The sequence below is a fragment of the Phalacrocorax carbo genome, chromosome 15 (genome assembly GCF_963921805.1).
Source record: "Phalacrocorax carbo chromosome 15, bPhaCar2.1, whole genome shotgun sequence".
Classification (NCBI taxonomy): Eukaryota; Metazoa; Chordata; class Aves; order Suliformes; family Phalacrocoracidae; genus Phalacrocorax; species Phalacrocorax carbo.
In genome coordinates this window covers 15,783,046-15,810,560 of record NC_087527.1, presented here as the reverse complement: position 1 = coordinate 15,810,560, position 27,515 = coordinate 15,783,046, and the positions used below count along the sequence as shown (strand labels likewise).

The window sequence follows — 27,515 nt, the reverse complement described above, 5'->3', positions numbered from 1 at the left end:
ACACAAACAAGAGGGCTGAAGAGAGCACGCTGCAATGCTATCAGCCGCCTCACACCTAGGTGACACAAGGTGCAAGATGTCCAGGTGACCAGAATCCCCCATCGCAGGGATGGAGGGAGACATCCCCAGGGCAGGGAGACATGCTGACTCTGGCTCAAATATTAGGTAAAGAAACACCACCAGCATCGTACCGCACTGGGAGACCGCGACAGACACGCACGTTTATGAAATATCCCCGGAGTCACTGGATCAGCTTTCCAGTTTGAGCACGACAGGAATGAGAGCTATTCCCAGCTCAACCACAGATCTCCTTCTGCGAAGCTGAGTAAGTGACAGTAGCATCCATTGACTTCCTCATCCAAAGGATTAGGATTTATCCATCTACCCATATTAAAGAGGGGATCTTAGGCAAAAACTTCATCGTTCCAAGTTGTTGCATATTTGGAAGCCATTTTACCTACCTTTCTTCAAGCTGCATCGATGAGGGAAGATTATGAGCACCCAGTTAAAGGACTTGCCAGACAAACACAATCTCAAAGATCATGGTGCTGTTCAGATTACATGACCAAAAACCTAAACCCCCTGAAGTGTTTTGGTGAGTGCGGGAAGGCACAAGCAACCTACGGTCAACATAGACTCATCTGCAGACACTGTAGCTGGGAGATATTTCTGGATTGGTGGCTTTTGGGGCCTTTGCAATAAAGTTCAGCAGGTAAAGTTCCTTACCTAGGAAAGGATTTTTGGAAAAACATGACATGAAAGAAAGCACAAAGGTGTGAATGAGCTTGGACAAAGAGGAAGCTTGAAGCTTGTTTTGAGCAGAATAATTTTTTTTTTATTATTTGTACACATGAAAAGAATGTTTTTCACATAACAAGATGCTGTCCTAGAAGTGTAGCATAATTCAAAGCAAGTTTTCCACTAGCGAGACAGGAAACGTACAAATAAATCACTCCCTCTTTTCAGTACTTTCTCTTCAAAATCACCCATCTCTCATATACATATTTTTCAGCACATATCACAGATTATCATATTTCAGACATCTCAGATCAAAACTAGAAGCAAGAAAACTGAACAATGCCTATCTTATCAAGTGGGTATCCTATCAATTTTTTTCTTTTAAAAATTCTCTGTTGCTAGAGGCTTTCTGAAATTAAAGCCTTACATTTCAAATCTAACTTTCCCCATATTTTTCCTACTAGTTATTGCTGCGGGACTACATGAGTCAGGATCCCAGTACTCAGTACTTTAAACCTTGTATAAGACTACCCATAAACGCTGGCCATATTAACTGCCTGGATATACAGGGCTTACTTATCCCACTAAAAGCAAGAAAACACACTTCTTCAGCCGAGGGTTTCTTAGCTCTGTACCAAAAAACTGATCTATGCAGGAGGATCCCTGAGCTCCCAGGTGCTGGCTCATCCTCCCCTGCTCAGCGGCTCACACGCATCGCAGCACGCTCGCGTTCCCCTGAACGACTGGGTAGTTAACCCGCCCCACGCCTGCGACTGGTTTCAATGCCACCACTCGCTTGCTACATGACACCCTACAGGTACGTGCAAGCCGCAGAGGTGGCAGTCCCCAGCGGCGTCCTGCCAATCCATACCACTTACTTTTCTCTTTTCCAGTGTCCTCTCCTTGCGCTGGGATCATTGCCCTCTATATTGAATGCTGAGAAAAACTGTAGTTACTTAATATATGAAGCATGAGCAGTTGTATAGCTTTTCTCCATTCCTCCAATAAGCTTGTGATTATCTGACTCCAATATGACCTTCATATCACTTTTTTCCTCTGCAACTTCACAAGGTGAATTGCCAATCTAAGAACTCCTCAAGAAAAACCACTGCTGCCTGATAAGCGTGTAGTATTCCTTTCCTGAACGCCAATACTTAAAAAAACCTCTTCGGATAGCTTACTGGAATTTTGACGCTGTTATCTTACACAGAAGCTTTGCTGAAATGTAAATCAGATCAGCAAAAGAGACGAAGGCGGGTTCATTAACAGATAATATTCATACAGAACATTTACCGCTTCTGTATGAGAGCTCAGACTTGCCTGTGGTCGAACAGCATGCAATGGTTCAGCCAGTCTTTGGCGGCTTTGGTTTAAGCTGCCTAGTTATAATTTTGGCATACTTGGAAACAGCCCCACACGTCCACCCCCTCCTGTTAGTTAAGCGCAGTCCGTAACGTGCCCTGTCTGTTGGTCTGCACGTTCCTTTTGGCTGGACAGCCTTCCTTTGTGGCAGCACCTCTCTGCGTATGAACACAAAGATGCGACCGCCCTCTCACCTCTGCTCCCCGCTGCCGACAGAGCCGCCTTCCAGTCACGCGCCCCCCGCGCTTTCTGCCATTCCTTCTCTTCGTGCACGAAAGCCTCTCCTTTTTCCTACTTACTAATGTAAGAGCATCCCAAAAATGCCTTCACCTTCTCTCTTCAATAATTCACAGCATTTCCTCTACCAATTACCAGTGCTTTTCTGCTTTGGGGCACAACCCCTTAGCCAGTTTGGCGGACGATTCTCACCTCACTCCACACACCCCCACTTCCCCACTACCTTTATGCCTCTGCCCCATTAGCACCTGTTTTAAACAGAGTTAGCAAGTGCTACGCACCACACGCCGAACTCCCTCCCCTCTTCCCCCCTCCCCTCAAACGCTGCATCCTTCCAGCACTGCAGCACTCCTGTGTCAGCCTGGCTACGCCAGAGGCAGGCAGGAGCTGCTAGAACGAAGTGTTATGAACGCCCCTAATGGATGGCTGCTCATTAGCAGAGATGAGAGCCCGGGAGCCAGAAAGTTTCTGCTGCACCAGAGGGTTTTTCCCTCATTGACAGCGAGCTGACACTTTTCATAAGCATTACAGTCCCTTAAAAAGAAACAAACAAGTTTTATATTTTCTCCATCTGCCTCCTGTCCTAATGAATCCAGCTCTGCTATTTATAGGATGCAATTTGTCTGAATTATTATGAATTTCCTTCCAGTGTTGTGTGGAGGCCTTGCACACTTTTCCACGAAGCGCTTCAAGCACGTTCCTGGGAAGCACAGCTGGTCTCACCTCCATTAAGCACCTGCTTCTCTTCAAAACTGATTTCCTTAATTTCAGGATCATCTTAATTATTTTTTCAGGTAATGCTACTTTTGTGCAATATATGGCTAATTGCTTATATCCATTTTTTAAATGGATATGAGAAAAGAGGGTCATCAGTGATATGTAATACATCAAACGAGAGAAACATCCACTGTGTTTCCTTTTCTTTATAAAGCTGTTTTAATTATAGCCCAGATTCAGCACTGCCCTTAAAAAGATGATTTCTCCCAGAATGAACGAGACTTTTCCATCGGTTACGGATTTGTGCTGAGTTGCAATCTCCACTGTTTCCTCCTGGTAAACCATGAGGATAAGCCATTTATTGCTTTTTTTCATTGCAGAAAGCAAAGTAAACAAGTTCACGATATTAGCTTTCAGAGAAATGGAAAATGCCTCGGCCACTGATGTCATTGTGAGTGTCAGACGTTTTACAGCACCTAAGCTTCCCCCCAGCTAATGGCAGGAACATGTACACAGAGGAAGATCTTCCACATTAGACTCCTCTTCACTAACGTGCTGTAGTCTCATCTGTCTGAAAAAAAGGAAGATGAACTTCTTTGCAGCAGAGTTGCTCAAAACTGGCAAACGGAGTCATTCTGTGTGGGGTTCAGGCTACCAGGAGGTGCCAAGTGGATTATCCTTTATTTGCTCACAGAACAGTGACAGCACAGCCAGCAATTTCAATCCTGAACAGAAAACACCTGAGGAATGAACTGGGGGTGATTAGCCATCTCGAGCCGTTCAACCCTCAGTCCCTGTGCTGACAATGATGCACCAGTTCCTGGATTAGCTCCTCCACAAACCTATTTGCTTTCATCTTAGCAATGCTGATCCTCTGCCTGTACTTAGCTACATTCTGGCAATAACATAAAATATCGCACCAGGTGCCTATCTCTGATATGCCAGCTTAATCCCAAATTCAGACAACTCTCTTTGGAGCAAGGTTGCCAAATCTGCACCACCCATCCCATTTAGGATTTATCCTACCCCTACAGGCACGGGAAATTATACACACGTGGATACCAGTCAGTTGACAGTTCTCCTACTGCTGTAGCAGAAATGTGCTGCTTCATTTTCTATCCCTACAAAAACTCTGGGTTGCTGTTTATAAAGAGAGCCAATTTCATATGAAGCTGGATGGACACTGGTAACACTGTAGGAAATAAAAAAAAAACAACCCTAGCCCTAGGGGAAAAAAAAAAGAATCCCTAAACCAAACTCTGATAGCTACTCATTCTGGCAGGGTCCAGAGGGACGTTTACATTAGTGCTTTGATTTGGACCAGTTTCAAAGTGAACTTCCCACTTACTGTGCTTTGGTTCCCAACGCAGAGAAGTGGCAGCACTGCCTGGACTCTTTCTGGGATGCAACTAAGCCAAGAGGGGGCCTCCAGGACCACCCCGAGGGTGTGCTGACCAGGAATGGGTAGCGCAAGGGCTGATGTGCCCGTACTGAGCCACTCCACTCGCTCAGGCGGCCATCTGCTGTGCCGGCCAATTCCCAGCTCAAGATGTGACAGCTACCGGCAGATGGAGCGAGAGGAGCCCAAACCGCAACTTCTCTGCAAGGTCATATACTATCAGGCTTTGTAGAATAAGAAAGCAGCTCCCTAAGCAACTAGGAAGCTATGAGCTAGAATAAAGAAAGGGGGAAAAAAAAGGGAAAAAAGGGGAAAGAATCACGTAAGCAAAAGAAACGAACAATTTGATTCTGCAAGAAAGAAAAGCTCCACAGATCTTGGACTCCTGCCCTCTGCCGACAACAGGCTGGTAACTTCATTACAGCCTGTGTAGTTCATTGTCTGCAAGATAAACAGTTGTAAACAGAGTTCAGAATTCCTTGCTACGGCAGTGTTTGCAGAACATGTAAGCAGCAAATCAGTCCAGCAGCTCAAGCCTGCCCTTCCACAACGCCTCAGCCCGCAGTGTGGTTTTATAATAGACTACGTGAAAAACCCCACTGAAGGCGGGGGGAGGCAGCTGGTAACTTTTATAAAAACAGTAATCAGACCCTTAAAAAAACGACCCATCAGCTCGATTCCATCTGTATGCAGTACTTGAGCACCCGGTGCACAAAGCAGCTTGAATGCCAACATAAACTTGCAAGATTCTTCTAATTGAAAGGCTTAACAGTAGCAAGAACGCAGCCAGCTCCAACTGAGCCAAATGCTTGGCATAATCGATGGAGAAGGCAGCTCGATGCAGATACATGTAGAATACTGAGTGTCATACAACAGAGGCATAGCAACGAGTGAAGAAGAAATAATAGGTGGAAAGTTCTGAACAGTCCCTACAGCTTTCGCTTCGTGGTACAGTACAAGTCAGGACAGGTATTACTCCTACTGCAGAGATTCAATCAAGAATGCAGCATCCACCCCTGAGCAGGAGCTCTGAAGACAGAGAGAACAGCCTTTGAATAGTGTTGAAAAGAACCACCAGAATAATACGGGACACATGAGACTCAAATCAGGCTTGAGGGAATGTTTAAGAAGAGTTTTTCTATTTAGAAAATGAACACCATAATGTGTGACCTTTCCAACTCATTACTAAGTCACACACAGGTTCTAAAATTACGTAAACTCTTCCCAGTCTACCGCGTCCTCCCACACCGGAGGAACAAGGGCACGCTAGTTAAAAGGGGCAGCAAGCAACCCCCCTCCCCAAGGACGTAACAGGAATGTTACCAGCACTACCAAGCGGGGAGGTATGCAAAAAAACAACACAAGGAGCTAGGCGGATCGCAGGGAGGACAGAGGCAGCAAGGAAAGGAAACGGGAGGGCAAGGCAGTGCAGGAGAAATGAGGGTGTCTGGGAAAGTAAACTGTCTTCTACTATTTCTATTATTCTTTACATTTCCCAAGCTCCACAAGCTGTCAAACTTACAGAGTGTGCTTTGAAAGGGGATGGTTATATCGCACTTCATATCCAAAGAATATGCAACTGAACAAAGAGATAGCTCAATTAAACACAACCTGTTTTGACCTTGTGTGAGTTCCAGCACTTCTGTTTTCTGTGAGCAGACATCTTAAAGCTAACACGGCTTTCCCTTTCCAAAGGCCCTGCAAGCAGCGTCTCTCCCAACAGCGTTTGACACGCTGCCCAGTAACAAAGGCTTTTTTCAAGCATAGGCAGCTAAGTCTCTTGGCAACTGGAGATGTTCTGTTAACAACCTTCTCTCCTCTGTTCACTAATCAGCAGCGAAGGCTCTGGAGGACCAATACTTAATAAGGATCTGAATGTTGCTGCAGATAACTAGAGCACTACCCAAGCTACTAGTTCAAAAGGGGAACGTGCTGTCCCCGTAGGCCCGTTGCTGAAGAGCAGGAAATACCTGGCAGCCAGGCTGATGGAGAGAAGGGAGAGTTGCTGAAGGTCTCCACTGAAGGGGCAAGGAAGCACGTGGGTGAACTGCAGCCCATCTTGGCATTCGTAGGTCACCTTTGGCAGTGGTTTTTGTTTGTTTTTCAGAAACACCATTTTTACAAGCAACAATGCCCTGGACCCGAAGTTACTGTTAAGCCCTTTGGCTGAATGATTAAAATGGATGGTTCATGTAAATACCTTCCTTTACCCCAGTCCCCGAAGACTTGCAGCTGATCTTGGAAACTTTAAGTACAGTCCACGAAATGTTAATGCTTGCTCTCTGGTGAGTTTCTCCCACCCAAAGTTATTTTTATTTACTTCACAGTGATACCCGAATGCATTTTTTTTTTAAAAGGGAACAGAATAATCATGTTATTCCAAAAGCAAGTCTGTTTTGAAATGCAATTTGTATCTAAAAATCAAACCTTAAATAATGTTCTCTCCCTCCCTGACACACACAGAGCACACACTGGAGTCTCTGCTTTGTGCGCTACATATCAAACACAATCTGTTTAGAATTACAGGCTCGCCTATTCCCACACCCAGCTTAGCCTGGTGTTTGCAAGCCCCCGAACACACCCCGGGCCCTGCATCACCACTGCAAAACCTCAACACGGGACTTGGTTCAAAATTCTGGCTCACGTACGCGAGTGAATAGGAAGCTAGTTTGCACCAAAGGTCTGCCAGCTCGGCAGGGTTTCGCAGCGTGACATCGCTAGCCGTGCAAGGGTGCTGCGTTCCTGCTAGCGCAGGCACACCTGAGCCTCTAAGCTAGGGGTGAACACTCTCGCCTGGAGACATTCTGCATCTGCAGCAGTCTTACTGGTTGTTGTTCACTCTTGTCTCAACCACTACAGTATTTTAAGACAAAAGACAGATTAGGTTTATCAGGCTGGTGACTTCACTGACCGTGGATCAATATGCTAGGAGAGCAGCAATGCAAATGCTCCTAGATGCGAGCAATCTTGCTTGCTGCCTCCAGGGAAGCTTCTTCCTGAGGCTTTCAGGTTCGACACATCCTTCTAATCTAATAGCTGCTACCAAAAGGACACCGGGCACAGTGATGATGTGCATTGCACCGGGGACTTCTTAAACAGACAGCCATTTGGCCCGTGCATACAAGATCAATACCAAGCGTGTCATCGATCATGGTATGTTTCCCTGGGAGGGAAAATCTGAATTTCCAGATGCTGTCTGCTACATAACAGGAATAGAACAACAGTGGACAAGGTCAAATGCCCATGCTGCTTCTTTTAGATCTCAGTGCTGCTGCTGCTAGTATTGACCATGGGTGCTTCTGACACATCCGTTCCCATCTCGGAGAGGGTCCAGAATTACATCTGACTTGTTTCCTTTCTCCTCCCTGAAAGGACTCAGATGGTGGTGCTTGGTGATCAGTCACACGCCCTAAGGGGTCTCTCCGTGTACGCGGCACCGAACAGCTCGATTTTGTCAACCCCTCCTTTGCAGGCACAGATAGCAATTGCAAGGACTGCACGATCCTCGCTACAAGTACGAACATTGCCCGGCCTGTCCAGCTCGTCTGGCTTCCAGCGTTTGGGCCAGTTACACCAGTAGAAAATGCAGACGCTCAGGGAGGTGCCATCTCGCTGTCCTCAGAGCTGCAAGCACAAGCCAAGAAAATGTGGGAATGCCACAATAACCCAAATCCATAGCGCTTCCAGTGCTGGAAAGACACAGTGATGTGGTGACAGTACAGAAAGCCTGATTTGATACAAGCCGGTGTGAAAATGGGCCCCTCTTTGTAACGGGGAAAGCTTTTAAATGGAGGAATCTCTAGGCTGGAACTTGCTTACTCTCTGCCTTGGTAGGGCTCGAATTCACTGCTTTTTGAAGCATATTGCAAGCCTTTTCCATTTAGCTAAGCTTTCCCAAAGGAACAAAAGGAACAGAGAGTCAGCTGGCAAGGCCAATGAGGATTGGGAACTTGAGGAAAATTATTACTTTTCACATTATATCAACAAATGTGTTTTTATAACCGTACATTCATGTATGCACGGCCAGAACGTGTGCTTTCAGGGGCTTTTCCTTAAGCTGAAAAAACCCAAGCCAAGTAAGAGCGTTTTCCTCACAGAACCCACGCACAGCTCAGTAAAGCATGCTACTGCTTCTCTGATCAGAGCTGCCACATGGTGCAGCTGAACAGACCTGAAATCGAAGAGGCTCTCTTCACTGCTGTTGCTAGTACAGATGCCCAGTTGTCCAGCCCAACCACCAGAAGGTTTGAGCTTACTGTATAAAATGTGTTTATTAAAGAGAGATACTGAGTGATTTCCTGAAGGAAAGCCCATAAAATAAATCACACCACAGCTATGTCCAGTAATAAAACACACTGTGTTGCTGTTAGTGGCTTATCAACAAGTCCAAGAGCCTCATAACACAAAAATGTCTCAGAACTAGAGTCATCACTGAAAATCAACAGCACTGTTAAGGGACTCCTTCCTTCAAATTGTGGCTGCCTGGACCTAACCATTTTCTTTCCTCTGGTCTTTTGTGTGTGTTTAACTAAGGCTCATGTGTTCCAAATCGCCCTTTTTTGGCCTCAAGCCCCTGTAAAACTCAGCTTTGCGGTTCCAGATGCCAATCAGCTGCTTTGACTTCAGGAAGCTAACGAGCTTTTAGCTTCCTCCCAGCTCAGTAGTAGAAACCTGTCTGCAGAGAAAAGCTTACTGCAAAAGGAATCACGCATTAGTCTTTGGCTCCAGATGCCACTTAAGTAAATTTATTTTATTAAAAAGATTCTGATGTTACTCAGAACTGTTTAGGTGTTCAACAGCTTTATAAACTTACTATCAGACAACCCCAGCAAGTAGGGAAACACAAAAAAGGGGAGGAAACAGTACAGAAGTCAGCTGCAAGGCAAAATAAAAAAACGCTACATGGTGTTTAGCCAAAATATCCACACACCCTCAGACATTAAGTACTGAGCTATGCAAGAAAGGTGGAAAACGCTCAGAAAACTCTTTCTCACCTCTGCAGACCTCTTAAGTATCTTCTTTCCTATCTCCAAGAGAGGCTGTATGAAATGCACTAGATCATGAAGCTGGGTATGGTCCCACTAAGGGCCTTCCCCTGCTGTATGACTTAAATGGGACATAGTAGGCCAGTAAATGAAAGCTCAGATGGGGCTGTGGAGTGGGAGAGAGGCCGTGGTGCTACACAGCGCAAAGCCGTGAGATCCAGCATCAGGCAGGAACCAGCTGTCGGACTGGAGAGCCCTGCGCTTCCCCACCCGCGAGATGGTGCCGCGGGGCCGGCAGCTAAGGGGAGGCAGAGCCGGCCACCGGGGCAGCCTGGCTGCCGTCGGGGAGGGGGCGAAGGCAGCGAGGGGCCACCTCCTTGCCTCCTCCAGACCTCCGTGGGTGCTACTTCTCTCCACCAGGCCTGTGGTGAGTCGAGGCGTGGGGCACCCACAGCACCCTTGTGGGATCAGCCCTCCTCTGCCTTTAGGCACCGGGGTGCCGGCACTGAATCTTAGCCAGCAAGGCAAAACCAAATCCTCCGTCGCTCGGGAATTTACAGAAATGGGATTGCTTTGTCAGGTATGGGACTACGGGGGTTTCCACTGACTCTGTTTCAAAACACTGTCCTGCTCCCGAGGGACTTTCTGCTCCGGTTTGAAAGCCCGCATGCTCCTGAGAAGCGTTTGGTTGTATCAGCAACGGGCGCTGCTTCGAGCCGCGACAGCCCAGGATCGGCGGACGGTATTTCCACTCGGACTGGCACCTGTCAGGTTCTCCCCTTCGCGGCCTGTCTGAGCTTCATTTTCAGTGCCAAGGGAAAAACAACTTCAAGAAAAAACCCAAAATCTTTCAGAGCTTACACACACTGAGCTACGCTCGCGAGCCAATCTGAAAGCTTCTTGCTGGGTTACTCATGGTTCACCAAGTCTGCTTGTACTTCCACTTCTCATAATGATTTTTACCTAAAGTCTCATAAATGGTCCTAACCATTACACAGGTATTTGGTTATTCACATCGATTCAGTTGCTCGCTAGAGGCCCATCTGCTCTTAAGGCGGCGAAGGGCAGCAGAACTCCACAGCCTGAATTCCTCAAATAAGAAGGAAGAATAAATCTGTTTATTCCTCAGTGGATCTACCCTCACCAAAACATCAAACGCTTCAAAATACTTCCCAGCAGGAAGGAAACATTTGGACAGAAACAACCAACCTTTTTTTGGAAAGGTTACCAGAATCCAAGCTGAGAAGAAGCTAGCAGGTCCAGCCTCAGCCTGGAGAAGTGAAAGGCCAGTGATTCCTGATCCCCAGGACTGATATTGGAAGCCTGTCCTATTCATTACAGGCAGAGCCCTGCAATCCTGCCTTTATAAGCAAGTGCCATATGGAAAGACTACCTCACATTATTAAATAATTTATTATACGCCAACCCAAACACTTCCTCCAACCCTGTGTGTGTCCTGAAATTGCTAATTAGTTCCTGCTACAGCTTCCAAAGTCAAAAGTGTGTTTCGATTCCTCCCTCCGTTTCACAGAAGCTGCCACACACACCCAAAGGCAGCCCAGTGCCTCTAATCTGTCTCAATTACAGTCACTAGGCTGCTGTCAGGCAATTCATGTATCTCCCAAGCATCCAAGAAAAAGAATTTGATGTTTTCAATGTCAAATCAATGTCAGGCCAGAGTGGAAGCAGCATGAGCAGGAGGTTTTCCTCAACTGCTCTAATGAAGAATGGACCTCACAGCCCCGGTTTTCAAGGTTCAGTATTTGGGTACTTAAAGCTAGAAACCTTAATGCCTTCAAGAACGGAGATTTTCCACCCATCCTCAAAGCACTGTATCCAGGCGGGGGCTACTGATGGTGAGAGGCAAGAGAAGATGCTGCTCCTCCCCCATTTGAGTCGGGGTGCACTGGGACGTAACCCATTGAAGGCATGGAGCGAAGGGGTACTCTCCTCCCTCCTGCCAGCCATTCTCTGCAGCTTTTCAGAAAAAACAGGGAAGTTTCCATTAAATGTAAACGTGTCTGCTGTTTGATGCGCTGACTGAATACCTGATAATCACAGGCAGAACTGACACAAAACCAGCTTTGCCCATAGAATTATAAGTTTCCTGGAAACACAGGTCTTGCTATAAAACTTAAATTTGGACCAAAATATGAAATAAGTCAACCTGATCTGGAGAGAAGTAGCTCTCTGAAACAGAGCTATCCAAACACACAGGCATTTTACAACCACAAATAAATCTATTTGCAAGTTTGAAGAAAAAAAAAAAAAAAGAAAAGCAACTGGGGCCCCAGCTTGTAGCAATGAATGAGATATGTAGCTGAAATGAATAGAGGAAGGAGAGGGACATCTTTCAAGAGGCAACAGGGGAACATTACACAGCATCCAACTGCAGCCTGGCCCCATCTTTCCCACCCGACAGGCACGGCCCGCATTCACAAACCACCAGGATGTCATATGAGAAATTTTACAACCAAGCCACAGCAGACGCTATCTCAAAGCAACTCTTGACAGCTTCTTTGAAACCACTTCATCGCCGGTAAAATAGCGAAAAGATCCCTAACCCAACAGCCACTTTGTTTAGGATGGTTTTCAATTTCAACACAGCCTTCTTATGGTAATATTATGCAATTAAAAACTGAGCTTCAAACTACCCATGTAAAGATTCTAAGCAGAAGCTGACATTTACTGTGCAGGTTGTACATGCCTATAGAAAACTCTGAAAAGGCCAGTATAAGTGTAAATAAGGTGAGAGACCTCCTCAAGAGCATCGAAATTTCCATCATGTTACAACCTATATCCATTTCTAATCATTCATATATGCAAGGCAGTGGTACGAATGCCCTGACGGCTTCTCATGGGCCATCTGAGTCTGCAGGCCTCCAGACTGCAAAGAGGGGAGCAGCACCAAATTTTAACTGTTTCAGGGAAGCTGGGATCCAGCCACACAGAAAACTGCCAATACAATTTGATTTCAGTGGGTTTAAGCTCAGCATTGCTTTCAGCAGGCAGGTATGTAGGATTTGGAAAGGACCTGCTTGTTAGGATTTAACTATTACACGAAAGCTTGCCCAAATCTAAGTCACATGTGCCTTTACCAAGGCTTAAATTTTAGGCACTAGCGCTGACGTGAAGGGAAGTACTCGCCTGGAAGCGGCGCTCGGAACTTGAATAAATGGGATTAGGTCTCATGCTCCTCACACCGCACTCCCTCACTCCCTGAGAAATCCCAAACACGCTGCAGTGCAACTAACACCTCAGCCGTCCTCGGCACTTCTCATCTCTCCTTACACATCTGCCAGGTGCCCTTTGCGCCACGCGGTGATCGCCAGCACGTGTTACGACTCAACCTGCAGAGTATCCCCCAAAGGGGAGCGGGAAACCTGCAGCTGCAAGGAATGCAGGCTTCCAATTTCCTAAGCGTTTAAAGGTCACTGGGGACTCCCCAGTTAAGGCAGATCCTTTCTTTTGATCTTATTCTCGTCCCCTCACGTTTTGAATGAGTCTTTGGAGATGCTTTTCTTGCTCATCATCTTTAAGCTCTCAGCAGGACAAGATGCCGTTACATGCTCATTCATAGATTTTGCTGGTTGCGATTTTAGAGGTCTCAAAACAAAACTCATTAAATATTCTTCCTGGCTTTGTATGAGAGGGACAAGAAGAACTGACATTTCCAAATGGAGTGGCTTTGCTACCTGGTTTGTTAGCGTGAGCCAGCAAGAAAGATATTGCTTTAGGAAATCAGGAAACCTCATCTCTATTGCCAGCTCTGCCACCGAAATGCCGCGTAACTGCACAACCCACTTCAGCAGTCCATGTCCCCCTCACCCCTCCCGCTCTGCTTCTGCCTTGACTATCTAGACCTGGCCTGCCCAAGCAGACTGTCAGAGTGTGTCAGGTACTTACACTTTACTGAGGCTACTGGTAAAAAAAAAAGAATTTGAAGTTGCTCTAGACATCTCCTACAAAAGAAACAATATATTCAGTAAAGCAAGGAGCCTGCAAGGCATGCAGAACATAACCGAACTGGACACGGGGTAGAAGGACTGCTCTTCGCATATTCTCCTTCCAGATAAGCCTGAACTATGGTCTACTCCTAAACAGACACATAACTTTTCAGGCTATTACAGATTTCCAGTTTTCCCTATGACCGAGACACAGAAAGTTCAGGGCTGAAACTAATAGTCTGAGAGGCCGAAATAAAAATGCTCTCCTTTCTACCACATACTGATGAACACTCACACTGATCACCTGAAAATGCCTGGGTCAGCAATCAAGCTCTCGGTGGGTTCAGAGCCGCGAGCAGTTGGATTGACGTTGCTTTCTAAACCATGCAGAGGTAGGATTCCCGCCCCCCTCCAGCTGACAGGTAAATTTAAGCGTCTGCTTTACAATGTAAAATGCCTGCCTCTCCGTTCAAGGTCATTTTTCTTCCATCCACAGTTCGAGGTATATGGCACATTAAGTCATATCATTCCCCTGTCATGTTAGAGAAGGGGGGAGCTTTTAAGCCTGTGCAGAGCACTCAGGGTTATAGAAATAAATACAGCTTTATATAGCAGCTTTCACATTCAAGATATCTCAAAGTGGTTTACAAAGTAATGAGTCAGATAATAGGACTGCAGCAGCTGTGTAGGTAAACGCACCAGAAATTAATGCTGAGAAAACAGAAGTCTTCATTTTTTGATTCTCTTTATTTGCCTTTCTGCAAAACACAACTGCAGCTTCAGTCTGACTAACGAGCACCAGTGACTTCTGCAATTTAGAATGCACAGGTTATTTGACATTCCAGTTTATTTTAATTTTCAGATTAAGTCCATGATTAAAGCTCTCCATTAACTCTAATAAACACCATTCAAGCGAAAGTGGGGAAAACGCTAGACACCTTACTGCACGTACCTGCCCTGGCTTGGCTGCGTTATAAGGAAGGCTTCCTTGCCTGATCCCTAGTACCGCACCTTGCAATTAGTTCAGAATCACACAACTATTTATTTTTTATTCCTCTTTCTGTCCCCCATCATTAGCTGTTACAAGCACACCCTCAAAGACTGATTAATGCAGTGCTGTGAGGACTCCACGGTTTACTGTGCTGACACCTGAGAAGCTACGTATTCTAAGTAAAAATACATCTCTCTCTTAAAAAAGCCATGCCTTGAGGGGGACAGTAAATCAGTCAATCAACCTGAGATCCAACAATTAAGATGCATTTTGCCTATTTTCTCCTTTCCCAGGTGCCATGGGCAAACAGGCTCTCTCATTCTTCCTCCCATCCGCGTCGCCTAGCTAGCTGTCACGGATGAAGTTGTTTTGTAAAAAGCTTGTCCCTAAAAAAGAAGGTGCTGGTTTTTTTTGCAGACAGACTTTTTTTTTTTGCTTTGTTCTGTGTGACTCTCTTGTTAACTGATTACAACAAGGTTGACAGAGAGTGTGGGAGGTCACTCGGGCCAGCCTCCTGCTCAAGGCAGGCTCAAGGCTCAGTTTAGAGCAAGTTATTTATGGCTTTGTCCAGTCAGGTCTTGAAACCCTCCAATGACAGAAAACCCTTCAAAACCTCTCTGGGGAACCTGTTCCAATGCTTAATTACGGGGCATTAGCCTGCGTTTTTGTGGGCAAAAGAATACCAGACAGGACAGCCAGAGCATCCCAGACAGACGCTCTAAGTAAGATTCGAGAGATGCCTGTCTAGTGTTGAGTTTTGAAAGCATCTGAGTCACGTAGGCCTCTGAGAAAGCTATCCACATTGCCATTACTCCTAAAGGCACAGCCTTCATATAACTACGTCCTTTACTTATGCACACACTATTTCTGGAAACCTGGCAAGGGATTTAAATCAACAGTACACCGTTTTTCTGCCTCAGCTGTTCTGAAACTTTCTGCTGTTCTCTTAACTTGTCAAGTAGCTTTGTCAGCAGAGCTCCGCTGCGGTACTTTTGATGGACACCAGAGACAACCCTACCTTTGTGCAACACGGTTTTTGTAATTGATTTTGACATTGAAATTTCATCTCTCAAATTCTGACAGAACCTGAGTTCCCCGAGTTCCCTTCCTTGTGCTTCACGACAATGCTGGCTACGCACTCAGGACAGCTTTCGGATTCACACCCCTTTTCGAAGTATTGTCTCTTTTTTTATGCTTATGCTAAAGGGGGGAAAAGTTTCTGAGCTTTCATTGTTGTTTCTTATCTGAAACTGCGTCAGTGGCATGGCAGGGATCTGACATAACGGAGCAGGGATGGATGGATGGATGGATGGATGGATGGATGGATGGATGGATGGATGGATGGATGGATGGATGGATGGATGGATGGATGGATGGAGTTTTTCACTGCAGTGACTAAGTCCCAAGACTAAAGCAGTTACAGTTATGTGGGATAAGCACCTCCCCACCGACTCCTGCTTTTATTCCTGGCAGACTTTCTTGGCACATTCTCGTTTTATAAACAGTCCTTGAGCAGTGTGTGTATAATGAGCTATACTCTGTAAAAACAGGCATTCTATTTTAGAGTAACAATTAGAATTGCTTGTAGAATAGAAATGCTAAATGAGACATACAAAAACATACTCAAACCAAAGGGTGGGGGAAGAGAGTATTAACCATTCTCAGCCAGCACAAAGAGTACAGGGAAGGCTGTGAAAAGAAAAAAAATATGACTGACAACCATCACTCTCCAACATTAACTATTTTATCATCAGAAATGGTAATAAAGGACATGAAAATCCAGCCAGTGGTTGAAGGGTTACGATCCTGCATTGCAAGAGAGCACACGTTGCTAGAACTGAAGTAAGTGTTGTAGCTGTGCCATAAAACCTGCTAAAGTCTCGAGTTATGTATCGGTTTCTGATATTCCTATCTATACAGAGCATCATATATAATACAGTTGAACTTCTCCATAAAAATACACAGGAATTGTAATACACGTAGCAAGAATACAAAACAATTCACATATTTTCAAAATACTCTCTGCAGCATGAACTCCTCAGTCCATCCACACAACATCCCACTGGGGCAAGCCACTACTATCCACCTTTAATTTAATTTTTCCGTCACTGCGGTACTAGCAATTGCTGTGACAGACAATAGTTTGGCAGAACATTGCTGTTTTTACAAACATATCGAGTGTACTCCATCTACACTGGCTATCACAGCAGCAACGAAAATACCAGCGATTACTCTAGTGAAGGCGGTGGAAGTAGCAGACACTTCATGAGTTCGCTACAGCCCTGGCATCTGAATGCAATTACCTTGCCTAAGGCCACTCAGCAAGTCAGTAGCAGCGCTGGAATGTGAAAATGAGACTCACTTTCTTCCAGCTCTGTCTTTTGCTGAAGCTCCAGATTGCTCCATCTCCTTGGTAGCTGCTGTAATTACCATGTGCTTGAGTGGAGTTCCTGCTGTTTAGTTTTTCATAGGCTACTTTATTATGCAAGTATATATAGGCTGTTCTAGTTTAAGACGTTATAACCACATGCATAAGTCTAATTTTCTGTGCATTTATAACTTGGCCACAAATTCACATCAAGCTGGAAAGGGAATTTACCACTAGGATTCTTGTCTTTTGAAAATACTGCTAGTTATTATAATAGATCTATATTCTTGGGTGTCAGCCTCAGGCAAGAAGGAGCTGGAAGCTGACTACTGCAGCTATTTTACAGTCCCATGAGAGCCACAGGTGATGGGACCTAAAGGTGGAGAGGGAGAATCTTGCCTCAACTGCCAGATTTTCCCCTCCACACACTGAGGAGAATGCAAGAAAAGATGAAGAGAAATAGTTGTGGATGTTCAGTCACTATTTCCACGATAACCAAAGTACCTTAGAGGTGAGTCAGATTTTTCTCATTCAGAAGGAAGAGTTTGAAACAATTCAGAAAGCAAGCTGTCATCCTAACTCCTCTTGCAAGTGACCTCTAGCTGTTAAGATAGAGGTAGAAAACAAAGGGAAAAGGAGGAGCCCTACAGGCAAACAAATTCTAGCACAGCCAAGAAGTTGTGGACAAGAACAACCACCTTATGACTTCATGAAGAGCTTCACATTCCCAGCCCTGGATAAATACAGAGCTGAACGAAATTCCCATTTCACTACAATCGCTCCTCCTGCCTCCCCGCCCAGCAGCTGTTCTCCACTGCTCCCTCAGCTTAAACTTCAAAGCTACGTAACCTAAAACTGGAAAAGACATTCGCACTATGAAGTGTCCATATTGGGGGTGGGGAGGTGTTAGAGGCATATAACCTTCTCAGGCAAAATTTCTGCAGCTCACAGTGGTTACATGTCCCCTCATGTAGCAGAACTCTTCAAGTCCCCAACTCAAATCTTCCTGACGCGAAAGTAAATCTCCCTTAGCTGGGCAATTGATAGGACAGTCCAGTCACACAAACATTGTGCTTCCCCTTACTACAGCTGCAAGAGCTCTCTGTTCCACAGATGCCGTTTTACCTCTACCAGGAGTCTAGCCTGTCTCAGCCTGTAAACACGGTTCTTGCCTGGACGTCCCCACGGACGCAGCAAGGGATCGTGGAAGCACGGCTCAGAGCTGCAACGTCAAGGCATTCTCAGAAGGGAGAGCAATGATTTGACAAACATGGTAGCAACTACCAGAACATAAAGCCAAAACTATTCCTCACGTTCCTGAGCAGACAGATAACACCAGTGTAAGAGTTGGTCCTGTAAGGGCTCAAATTCCTCTCACATGATTTGGTGGAATAACTAAACCCCACGCAGCAGGGCTGTGAGAGTCTCGGCAGCGTTACTGTACACAGACACTGTGTAGGGTTTCAGTCATATCATCACTATTTGTTCCAGAAAAATATTTGTTTCCTCACAGTCTCTAAAGTGAGAATGTTGTAGGATGGAATTGTATTAATTAGTGAAAAGAATTAGCGGCAGAAATCAGAAGGTCACACACACTGGAGAAAAGCACGGTTGAGCTGTGCATCCTTATCAATATTTGAATATTCAATAACTACTACAAATATACAATATTAAATGCCTACATGAATGCAAATGATCACACCCACCAACAATGACACTAAAACTACAGATAAGGAAGACGTGCATCTTCCACCCTCAAGGCAGCGCTGATCCTAAGACAATGCACGCATATGTCAGTGCATTAAAAAAAGGGAAGCATCCAGTGGTTGACAAACACTGCTATAACTAGCTAACTCCTGAGCTACAAACATCACTTAAGTCACCTGTGTGTCAAGAGAGGGCTAAAAGGATATAGCATTTGAAAAAACCCCCACATTTGGTCTACAAATCAGAATCATTTAGGTTGGAAAACACCTTTAAGATCATTGAGCCCAACCATTAACCTAGCACTGCCAAGCCCACCACTAAACCATGACCCCAGGTACCACATCTGCACAACTTTTAAATACCTCTAGGGATGGTGACCCAACCACTTCCCTGAGCAGCCTGTGCCAGTGCTTGACAACCCTTTCCAAGAAGAAATTTTTCCTAAAATCCAATCTAAACCTCCCCCGGCACAACTTGAGGCTGTTTCCCCTTGTCCTATCAAATGACTAGTAACATAAAACCCAAGCAGACCATAAGAGAACCTTGGACACTCCAGGGTGTTCAGTGATATAACTTATCTCCCTCTGCAAAAGTTTGCTGACTCCTATGCAGCAGAGCAATGCGTTATATTAAACCCAGATTCTAGCAATACAATGCAATACAAAAGCACAACCGTGCCCGTTTCGTGTTTGGCAAAGTCCTGTTGCAGCAGCATGCACCAAGATAAGAGGCCAAAAGATTTTGGTTGCTGCTGTTGAGTGCATTGCATGACAATCTCTCACCTCAGGCACCTGTGGGTAAAACACGCTACCTGCGGAAAATCTGCTGCTTTAACTCCTCGGCTAGTTCAATACCTGTCAAAAATAGGTGGGTGTTGTTTTGGTTTTTTTAAAACTTATGCCACTGAATTATGTAGAAGGAAACAGAGGTTGTTCCATAGACAACATCCTCCAAAGGCCAAGCTGTTCAAGGCCTACTACCGGCACGAAAGCAACAAGGAAGGAACAACCCTTAAGAATTGTGCTAATGATTTATTTTATGCAACATCTGTGCAGCAAGGTGAGCTCATCACAAGGAAGAGCGTGAATCACTGTTGTGGTTTAACCCAGCAGGCAGCTAAACACCACCCAGCCGCTTGCTCACTCCCCCGCAGTGGGATGGGGGAGAGAATCGGGGAGGAGGGGAAGGTGAAACCTGTGGGTTGAGATAAAGACAGTTTAACAGGGAAAACAAAAGCCGTGCACACAAGCAAAGCAAAACAAGGAATTCCTTCACTCCTTCCCATGGGCAGGCAGGTTCAGCCGTGCCCAGGACAGCAGGGCTCCATCACGCCTAACGGTGACTTGGGACACAAATGCCATCACCCCGAATGTTCCTCCCTTCCTCCTCCTCCTCCCCCAGCTCTATACGCTGAGCATGGCACCGTACAGTGTGGGACAGCCCTGGGGTCAGTCGGGGTCATTGTCCCGGCCATGTCCCCTCCCAGCCCCTCGTGCCCCCCAGCCCCTCGCTGGTGGGGTGGGGTGAGGGGCAGCAAAGGCCTTGGCTCTGTGCAAGCCCTGCTCGGCAGGGACAAAAACACCCCTGGGGTATCAGTGCTGTTTCCAGCACAAATCCAAACTACAGCCCCAACCTAGCTGCTGTGGAGAAAATTAACTTACCCCAGCCAAACCCAGCACGATCACTAACTACTGGGACTGCTTTAGCAACAACGTCCAGCAGCTCTGCACGGGTATGAGACAAATCTACCATAAAGAACTGACTGATCCTGGCAACAGGCAGCAAGAACTGAGAACAGCCAGTGACAGGGAACATCACGACAATGAAGCGGCGTTTATTCAACAGGTTTCAAAGTTAGCTGTCCTTGAAAGGCGGAATAGACCCGTTACTCATTCCTCCTCCTGCCTTGTTGGCCTACATAAAACCTCTCCAGCAAGAAATACAAAACATTTCTAATCACGTACAACCCTACCGTAAGTTTCCTTTTAGGTACCTTGGAGTATGTACTGGGACTAGGTCTGAGACAGGAGTCAAGGAGAAATGCCTTGTCACCTCTGGAGCTGAGCTACCACCACCCACCACTGCTCGCCCCATCTAGCGTTCACAGAGGACTTGTGTTGTCTGCACAGTCTGCAAAGAAACCTCTGTAAAAACAACGCCACTCCTACTGGAACGATTTTCCAGTTTAAGGTAGTTTTATCAAGCTAACTATTGGTGATAGAACTTTGCAGTCCGTTTAAAATCCACACTGAGTAACCATTAAACCCTCTCCGTAACAGACTCATGCAAGAAACGCACACATCATTAAAACACAGGTGTCAGTGTGCTGATATAGGCTACAGCTCTTAAAGGCTTAGAACAGGCTACGTGTAGTGAAAATAATAGTTGTTCTATAATACACTTGGTATTGGTTCACATTGCTTGAGCTGTCATGTTAAGAACAACAAGAAGCTATTTCAGAATCATTCTTTTCATTGGAAGAAGGTTTGTTAGGACAGAAACAAGACAAAGGATGTAAGAGGACTCCCTGGACCTCCAATTCACATTCCAGCTGCATCTGCCCATACAATGTTTCAAACCTTTCAGTTTCAGCCCTGAACTTCCAATTTATGTCCTACATAACGAAATTTAACAGATCCAAAAAGATCACAGATAAGAGTTCCCACCTGCAGAGCACAGCTCGGCAGGGCAGGAAGCAAACTGCTGTGTTTCAACTCAGCTTTGAACAAACAAGTGGCTCAACATGAGAACTGAAGGCTATGATAATAAAAGCAGAGTATTCCAGAACAATTAGCAGTCAGCTATGGAAAGAGCGTGTGCGCAAGAACGGAAAAATCTACAGGTGCCTGCTCCAAATTCCTCACAGAAGTTAGGAAAAAGAATGAGAGCCGAGAGGTACCAGGCTAGAGAAAGTCTGGCAAGGGCAGGCTCCATATGGGAATTTCCTTATTCAAGGTAATAATTTTTCTCTGACTCAAAGCATTGGAAGACAGATGAGAAATCTTTCACTGCTTTGTAAATTGGGAAAAAACACACGGGACCAAAATGATCACTCCACTTAGTAAAGCAACAGCAGTAAGAGATATTTAATAATTCTGATAGGAATTCTCAACAACGCGCATGGAATATTTAGAAGATGTTAACACAAGAACAAGTTACGTGCTCTCACAGAGGAGTTCTTCCCAGTCCCTCAGTTTCCACTAGCAGGCACAGGAGGGGTGCGGATGGTACCATTAATCAATCGGCTCTACTCACTTATTTACAATACGACAATCAAAATTAATGATGGAAGGGAGCTGGAAAGGGCAGGTGAGTGCTTGAGTCAACTTGTAAAGATTTAAAGAAAGCAAATTAAAACAGCAGTGAAATGAGAACAGCACCTAATCTTAATTACAAACCTAAAGTCAGGGTAAAGCTTCAGTGAAGTTTCTCTCTCCCCCCACTACACGTTACCTTTAGCTGAAGACAAATTGCCCACATTTTTGTAATCTACTAAGTTAAAGTCATTACCCTGACAGTGCCAGGAAGTCTAATTTCCTCGAGCAGTAACAGAAAGATTTATAAGTGAGTTTAAACACTCACCTTCTGGAATAGAAAATCTATCATCAGCATCAGGCTACATGGAAAGCAACTGAGGATTTCAGATAATGGAGACAGAAGAAATTCACCCGCTGACAAGTTCACCCAAAATCTCATTCCCTACCTACACAGGCTCCTGACCAGGGTTAAGTGTACGCACAAAGCTGAGCTTTCAGATAAATTCAGCTTTTCTGGGAGGTCCCTGCTGCAACGAAATAGATTTGTTCAACTACAAGCAGCTTTAGCTCTAGTTCAGTATTTCTGCTCAACTCTCTCCTAAACTTACGGCCCCGTTAAAATGGAAGCGAGCTTAAATAATCAAAATGGAAAAGGATTAATCAATAACCACTTTAATAACTGATTTAAAGGAGAGAATGAGTTTCCTCACCCACCAGGCTGAAGCATACCTGCGCTTGTCTCCTTATGGCTGAAAACTTTGAACTCCCTAATGAGAAAAACTGAAACCACAGCTGAACCTCAGCACCCAAAGCACCTTAGAGCTTCCACTCTTACGCCATTGGATGCATGTGCACATAAACAAAAAGCCAGGAGATCTGCTTAGCTGAACAGCACAGAGACCTGGATTTAATTAGGAATAACCTGCTGATTCCATATAGGAAGCTGGTTTGCTCTTCTGGACTTTCTCCTCCTGTGTTCCAGCACTGATGAACAGAGGCGGACAATCCAACACCTTCACATCAGGAGGATTAAATGGTACAACCTTTATAACATCTTCAGAGGACTGACACATATCAATGCTAATTCCTTCCAGAAAACCTTATCGCACAGTCTGCCAGTGGAGACACCGCTTTCCTCTGCAGATATGAGTAATCCCGATCTTCCCTCCCATGCATGGGCCTCCTGTCACTATTCCTCCTCAGAAATCCTCAGAAATCAGGACTCTGCACGCAAAGGAACCGCACTATGCTGTGTATTTACTGTGCGCACAGGAGAAATCCGCGCTGGCGCTGTGGTAGCGCAGAGGAGAACACGCTGCAGAGGCGGCCAACACCACTATCAGTGACCTACTTTATATCGGGGAAGGGATTTCAGCAAGACTTCCCTCCGCCCCCCCCCCAAAGCAGGAATTTTTGAAAGTACTAAATTTAGCAAGGTCCCGAGGACAGCATTCATAATTTGGCAGTTCTGTCCCCTTCGCATATTGCTCTATGCAAGCTCTCATCACTACCCCAAAAATATGTCCTCTCTCTCCAGCTGTCAGAGAAAAATATTCTCCTTTCAACAAGGAGGAAGCAAGAAGCTTCTCTTCCCCAGTCTTTCATCGTGAGGACAGCAGCGCTCTGGACATTGCCAGAACACATACATTTATTTTTTAATATCAGATGAGACAGCTTCTGAAAGCTCTGCAAGTTCTCCCGTCTGACATTATCCAGTTTACCACAGATAACAACCCTGAACTGGAAGCTTTCCCCTGCCAGAATGCCTAGCATATAAAATTATTAAAGGCTTAGAAATGGTTTCAGGGCTGCTCAAATGCTGTGCTGCAGCAAAATCTGATTTCCATTAAAAAACCAAGAGCAATGAGAAGAAAAGGAGACGCTAGTTCATGATTTTGAAAGAAAAGGAATCGTGTTCATTCATTCCTGTCCAGAGCAAACAAATCCCAGGAAAAAAAAAAATTACTAGCATTTAAACTAGATAATAACTCACGAGACCCTTTGGGCTGCTCAGGATATGAACGTGTTCCTAAGCTGTCTTGAAGAAAGACCGAGAAAACCCCTGCCTCGCACACAGACACTAACCTGTACCCATCCCCACTGAAAACTAGGGAAGTTCTGGTTTTATGATGTTTGGCTACAGGACGGGCAGAGATTCCGGCAATTAAAGTAATTCAGAAACCAAAGTAAGTTTCCAGAATGATAGAAAATAGGTCTGAACTAGTTCAGTGCTTCTTGTTCGCAGTTTTTCAAGCGATCAGAAGCACACTGTCGGTTAAGCTCAGTGATCATACCTAAGAATGTTTTATAAGGAAATCTTGACATCAAGTTCTTGAAACCTCACCTTTAGATCTACCAGATCAGGCCCACGAACGGTGACTATAAGAAACTTAACACCACTGCATCCCCGTATCCGTGAACTACCAGTGTTCGTTTGCTGCATTGCACGAACAAATCTTATTAGTGCAGTTTCATTTGCCCACAGAGATTCCAGCTGAAAACTCGCTTCAATATGGCTTTAATAATACATGAAAGCGACTAATCTGTAATTGTTGATTTTTGAAATAGCACTTCTTTGTGTCAGTCAAACTGAGTGCTTTTGATCATTAAAACTTGCATGATTTTTCGATCTTAGTAACGAGGTTCTGCTTCAGCTGAGAGCTGATCTCATCAGAGCCAATTACACTCTATGGCATAGATCTGACCAGAGCTTTTACGGGTTCTAAAACTACATTTTTAGTTGTCTTACCTTACCGAACAATACAAAGTTCTAGCAGTCTTGTTAGAACCTTTAATATCCAGGAGCTCTCATGTAAACTAGATGCTTAGCAGGAAGCTACTAGTAAAGTGAACAAAAATGTGCCTCAATTATATTTTTACTCTTAGCACATGAAGAGTTTCTCATGCCTTTTTCTATGTCAAAGGGCTTCTTTCAAAATGCTGTAGGATTACTCTTTTGACCTAATCTCGTATGAGATACGTAGTCAGGTGTGGAGGGTTGACCCTGGCTGGACACCAGGTGCCCACCAAGCTGCTCTATCATTCCCCCCCTCAGCTGGATGGGGGGACAAAATAATATGGAAAAAGCCCTTGTGGGTCAAGATAACAGCAGTTTAATAAAGCAAAAGCAAAGGCTGTGTGTGGAAGCAAAGGAAAACAAGAGATTTATTTCCTACATCCCATCAGCAGGTGATGCCCAGCCACTTCCTGGGAAGTAGGGCTTCGGTATGCGTAACGGTTGCTCCGGAATACAAACATCTTACCAACAGATGCCTCCCCGTCCTTCTTCTCTACCTTTCACCGCTGAGCTGATGTCATACGGTATGGAATGGCACTTGGGGTCAGCTGTCCTGGCTGTGCCCCCTCCCAAGGTCTTGTCGACCCCTGGCCTAATGGGTGAGGCGGGGGAAAGTTGGAGACAACTGTAGACACCAAGGTTGGTGAAGGAGGAGGAGGAGGTGCTCCAGGTGTCAGAGTGCAGATTCCCCTGCAGCCCACGGTGAAGACCATGGTGAGGCAGGCTGTCCCCCTGCAGCCCCTGGAGGGGAGGTTAACAGTGGAGCAGATGTCCACCTGCAGCCCAGGGATGACCCCACACCAGAGCAGGTGGATGCCCAAAGGAGGCTGTGACCCCATGGGAAGCCCGTGCCAGAGCAGGCTCCTGCCAGGACCTCTGGACCCGTAGAGAGAGGGGCCCGTGCTGGAGCAGGTTTGCTGGCAGGACTTGTGACCCTGCGGGGGACCCACGCTGGAGCAGCCTGTTCCTGAGGGGCTGCACCCTGGGGAAGGGACCCACGCTGGAGCAGCCTGTTCCTGAGGGGCTGCACCCCGGGGAAGGGACCCACGCTGGAGCAGCCTGTTCCTGAGGGGCCGCACCCCGGGGAAGGGACCCACGCTGGAGCAGCCTGTTCCTGAGGGGCCGCACCCCGGGGAAGGGACCCACGCTGGAGCAGTTTGTGAAGAACTGCAGCCTGTGGGAAGGACCCATGTTGGAGAAGTTCATGGAGGACTGTCTCCTGTGGGAGGGACCCCACGCTGGAGCAGGGGAAGGGTGTGAGGAGTCCTCCCCCGAGGAGGAAGGAGCGGCAGAGACAATGTGCGATGGACTGACCCCAACCCCCGTTCCCCGTCCCCCTGCGCTGCTGGTGGGGAGGAGGGAGAGAACATTGGGAGTGAAGCTGAGCCTGGGAGGAAGGGAGGGGTGGGGGGAAGGTGTTTTAAGATTTGTTTGTTATTTCTCATTATCCTACTGTGATCTGATTGGTAATAAATGAAATTAATTTTTCCCAAGTCAAGCCTGCTTTGCCCATGACAGCGATCTCTCCCTGTCCTTATCTCCACCCACAAGCCCCTCACTGTATTTTGTCTCCCCCGGCCAGCTGAGGAGGGGAGAGGTGCCCACCAGCTTTGATGGGCACCTGCCATCCAGCCAGGGTCAGCCCACCACGCCAGACTAAAATCTATTCTGCTCAGATTAAATGGGGGCATCTTGAAATTCTCAAGCAAAACCTTCTCTGTGTGTGATTTCTAGCAACTGAGTACGATAACAAGCTGTGTGAGCTCAGAGACACAGACACGTCTCCCATCAGATATGCCGCAACACTTCTGCCTTTGGCAGCGCCGCATGAAAGATTTTTGTCTTATTGTAAAGAAAGTTATGCAAGATCCATTTCTTTGCCACTATCCTTGATGTCCATCTTTTCCCTTTAGCGGCACCCACGTTCCAATCACATTTGGAAAGGAATGAAAGAGCCAAAGCCCTTGCTATATTTTGTGTTCCTTTCTTTTTTAGCATCCTTAACAAGTCTCCTTGCTCTGCAATGGAACCAACGTCCAGGCCTGAACTGATGGCATTAAAGGGAAGGCTGGTTAGGAGAGGTTTCCTTCTAAGCACCTTCTAAGAGGTGTATTAGTATCTTGTGGAATAATGCACCAAATGAAAATCAGTGTTTAGACATTAGCCTAGAAATGGTACCCACTGTAAAGGGCGTCCGATAGATTAGATCCATCTACGAATTCGGATTAGTTTGCGTATCATCAGTCAGAGCTTCGCTGCCCATGAATTGAAGTGAGAGTGCAGCACTTCACAGGCGTAATTACTACACCATTACTATCAGTACATTGTAAGGATGTTATATACGGCCTTTGTTGCTGCCCTCAGTTTACAGCAAGGAAACTGAAGCACAAACGAGTTGATTCACTTAAGGTCACTAAAGTAACAATTCAGGTATCTCAAGTCCAAGGATCTCTCCACTGAGCCACGCTGTCTCTTTATGCTCTCTGAAATTGTATAAGCGATGCGGGAAGAGTTTAAGATTTTCCTTCTGAAGAATGCTCAGGCAGTTCTGGGCATTCACAGATCGTAAAGGTGAGGGTGCTTTGGGAGAGCTTTTCCTGCAAGGCCAGGCTGTCAGGGTGGCACCGCAGCAGTTGCCATGACAATGGCTGAATCTTTGCAACGACATTGCACACACTTCAAATGAAAGCCTGTGCAAGTCTCAAAACATGGTCCAATGCTATAGAAATCTGATGAGATCCCAAAAATCTCTTAAGCTCCAATTAAAAAGAGCACGTGCATGCAGGAAGGGAAGGCAGGTCACTGTTGAAAGACTTCACCTCTCCCAGAGCTGAAATGCAATGCACAATGTAGAAGAATTGGGCAGAATTCTTCTGCACAATGCAGAATTTTTCTGTGAACCTCCCTCTTTTGGAGAACTACAAGTGCTACTCACTACAGACGGGAAGAAATGCTGTATTCAGGAGAAGACTATCAGTAAAGACAAAAAAAAAACCAAACTCACTCATTC

The 27,515-nt window shown here is 45.8% G+C and overlaps 1 protein-coding gene across 14 annotated transcripts in view; it reads right to left on the bottom strand.

Annotated features, from left to right (window-relative positions):
* Window positions 1–27,515, bottom strand: part of ARVCF (ARVCF delta catenin family member) — a 288,430-nt gene that overhangs the window by 21,338 nt on the left and 239,577 nt on the right. The window lies entirely within an intron of this gene.